This window comes from Pseudomyrmex gracilis, unplaced genomic scaffold, assembly GCF_002006095.1.
Source record: "Pseudomyrmex gracilis isolate BER0280 unplaced genomic scaffold, ASM200609v1 scaffold_902, whole genome shotgun sequence".
Classification (NCBI taxonomy): domain Eukaryota; kingdom Metazoa; phylum Arthropoda; class Insecta; order Hymenoptera; family Formicidae; genus Pseudomyrmex; species Pseudomyrmex gracilis.
In genome coordinates this window covers 2,376-6,115 of record NW_018021486.1, presented here as the reverse complement: position 1 = coordinate 6,115, position 3,740 = coordinate 2,376, and positions in this window count along the sequence as shown.

The following is a 3,740-nucleotide window of genomic DNA, read 5'->3' as shown; positions in this document are numbered from 1 at the left end:
TAGTTCTTTTTCGTAAGGGTTTGTCTCTGAAAGTACGAACAAGTCAGTATAAATCTGCGTAGGAATATTGTAGAAATCTTAATTACACAAAAAGTTCTAAATTTTTAAACAAAAAGTCTTTTTTCAAAAATTTGTTGAAAAATAGTCAGGTTTTTNTTTAAATGCTTATATCTTTGAAACTATTGGAGATTTTTTCAATCTGTTTCTTTTGATTGATGCAGAATCGTTCAAAATTTCAATTAAAAACAAGAAATTCAAAAACTATTTATTTTTTGCGGAGATATTTGAACTTAAAGTCGCGTGGATTTCACAGACCCAGTCTGGACACCTCGTAGGTCATTTTTTATATCTGGCAAGGAAGGTCTAAAATATATATATTGTGTGTGTGTGTGTGTGTGTGTGTGTGTGTAACATAACCAATATTTATGTAATATAAATATATAAAAATATTTTACTTTATATACATATGTAAATATATAAAAATATTTTACTTTATATAAATATATAAATATATAATAATATTTTAATTTTATTTTAATAAAATATATAAAAATATATATATGTTATTTTTATTTGAAACCCCGTCATATCGCGTATTGTATCGTATTTTGTTATTAGAGCTTAATAATATGCGTAACGTTCAAACATGTAAATGTTTTTNTTGCACCACTATACTTTTGTATTAATAAANNAATAGTGAGAACATACATTGTAACAAACTTTTGTGCAATATGCACATATACATGTANCAAATTAACAATACTCTGATAGTACAAGAAATCCTCAAAATTATCCTNAATATGTCCAGGACGGCTTAGGACATTTATAGGACATTTTAAGATATCATGATAAATAATATCTGTTATAGTTANAGTTTNTATACATCGAACAATCTATACATGATTTTCTATGTAGTAAGGAACGGTCATATATTTAAATAACCTATGCGGTAAATACACTTAAAATATACAGTAAATATTAATATTATATAAGTAATTTTTAATAAGTTAATATGATAAGTTTGATCGAGGCAGCATAGTATGTCCAAAACAAAATTGTCTAGAAGATATCCCGAGAACATTTTTTTGAAACATACGTAGGTTGATTTNTGGATGTTCTCTGGATGTATTTTACAAGAGGAGACTACGACGATGGAACAATCGATTTGGACGAAACTTATAGGATCGATAGATGATTATGTGGAGTATTGCAAGGTAAAGTAATAAGANGNACTACTCAAGCATTCGCGAGAAAATCGAATTTGAAAATTTTGATGTACCCTATGAAGATATTAAATAGTTTGTTTAAACGAAGAGCGTGTATCGTAGCGGTAGCGTACTAGGTTAGTAGTGTCGATGCTGCTGGTTCGAGTCTTGATATTTTTTTTTTTTTTTTTTTAAATTTTACAATATAATTTAAATGTAAGTATTACGTTTTTATTTATTTATTGCATGTTATAAAAGTGCATTTTTTGCATAAAAAATCCGTGATGTAAAAAATACGGTAAAAATAATTAGATTGTTACTAATTTCTGTTCTGTTTGTAAAAAAACGGATAAATAATTTTACGCAACATGTAAAAATATATGCAACATGTTTTAAAGCATACACATTTCTTTATAATATTTGTTGAACGTTATACCTTTGAAAGAAAATATTATATCCTTGAAAAGTAGAAAACAGACAATGAGTAAACACGAGAAAATTTCCGTTACATTGTGAGAAACAAGATTTCATCCATTTGACTGTATGAATGTGATAGTACATCAATTCACAGTGACGAGTCAAAATTACTGCTAAAAGATGCCATTGTTTATCTGGAACAGTTACTTTTCGAAAATGATCTCGTGGCCCAAGAATCATCTGGGACACTTTCGCACAAGGCAATACAAATTGGCGAAGAAATGTATGCATCTATCGTTGAAATGTTGAGCAGTAAATTTTTTGTATNTATCACATTCTATCTATCACATTCATTCATCGAATCTTCATTCGATGAAGAACTAGGTACACCTTCCATTTTAATGTATCTTCCAATTTAATTAGCACTGCACACTTTTCTTCTTTTCTGTCTACTCTCGCTGTTACCAGTCAAATGGATGAAATCTTGTTTCTCACAATGTAACGGAAATTTTCTCGTGTTTACTTATTGTCTGTTTTCTACTTTTTAAGGATATAATATTTTCTTTCAAAGGTATAACGTTCAACAAATATTACAAAGAAATGTGTGTGCTTTAAAACATGTTGCATATATTTTTACATGTTGCGTACAATTATTTATTCGTTTTTTTACAAACAGAACAGAAATTAGTAACAATCTAATTATTTTTATCTTATTTTTTACATCACGGATTTTTTATGCAAAAAATGCACTTTTATAACATGCAATAAATAAGTAAAAACGTAATACTTACATTTAGATTATATTGTAACATTTGAAAAAAAAAAAAAATATATCGATACTCGAATCAGCAGCATCGACACTACTAACCTAGTACGCTACCGATACGCTACGCACTCTTCGTTTAGATAGCCTATTTAATATCTTCATAAGGTACATCAAAATTTTCAAATTCGATTTTCTCGCGAATGCTTGAGTAGTGCGTCTTAATACTTTACCTTGCAATACTCCACATAATCATCTATCGATCCTATAAGTTTCGTCCAAATCGATTGTTCCATCGTCGTAGTCTCCCCTTGTAAGTTCAAAGTTGCAGTTTTAGTGCAATATTTATTTGCAATGATAGTGATTAAACTTAAAGTAATTAAAATATATATGAAAAAGTTTTAAATTTAAAGATTAGTTTAAAATTAGTTTAAAAATTTATTTTTTGATTGAAAATCTCTTATTTTTATTTTCAAATTTAAGTGTTAATTGTTTTTGAGATTGTTTTTTTGGTTTTAAGTTTATATTTTTTTAGTTTATCAAATTAGTTTTTTTAGTTTATTAAATTTTATGTTAATTTTTATTATAAAAAATTGAGATTTTAGTTTTATTTTATTTCTTGTTACTTAAAATATTTGAAATAAAATATTTATAAGTACTATTGACAGCTCACAAGAATTCGCTCTACCCACAAGCTAACAGACGCGATGGGCAAGAAGAATCGTCCGTCTGCTCCACCTAATCTCTTCTACTAGGTAGGTTTTGTCGAGGCGGTGGGGATATGCCCATGATGTAAATATATCAGGTGTAACCATAGACTTATATAATAGACGGAACATTTATATGGCAAAGTTGAGAACAACATTAAAAGACAAAGATAGTGCTGGAGTAGTTGTCTCTCTCTCTTACAATAAGATAGTGGGGGACTAATCATCTCACAAGTCTATGCTATCATCTTTTACTATCACTTTCTTTTAACTGACTCTCGAACTCTATCTTCGTTGCTCTCGCCCTGCCGCGGCCACCAATCAACTTACTGCTAGAAAAGAAGAAAATTATTCCATGACTATTTCTGTCTCTTTTAACGAAGCTTCAGCTTCTCTTACACGAATGTTCCGTCTATTATATAAGTCTATGGGTGTAACATTGCGCATAATGGCGGATTCCGTTCTGAGACTGCGCACGAGCTACATCTCCTGTGTATCCCAGTCCTGTTTTAACTTCCTGTGCCTTGTTCTGAGTTACTTATACCAGAGAGAAACCTGAGAGCGGCCATCCTATTGTAATTTTTTACGACGGTTTCAGCCGCTGGTTTTAGCCGTATTTCCACAAAAGTGGAACTCAAAGGCCGTTCT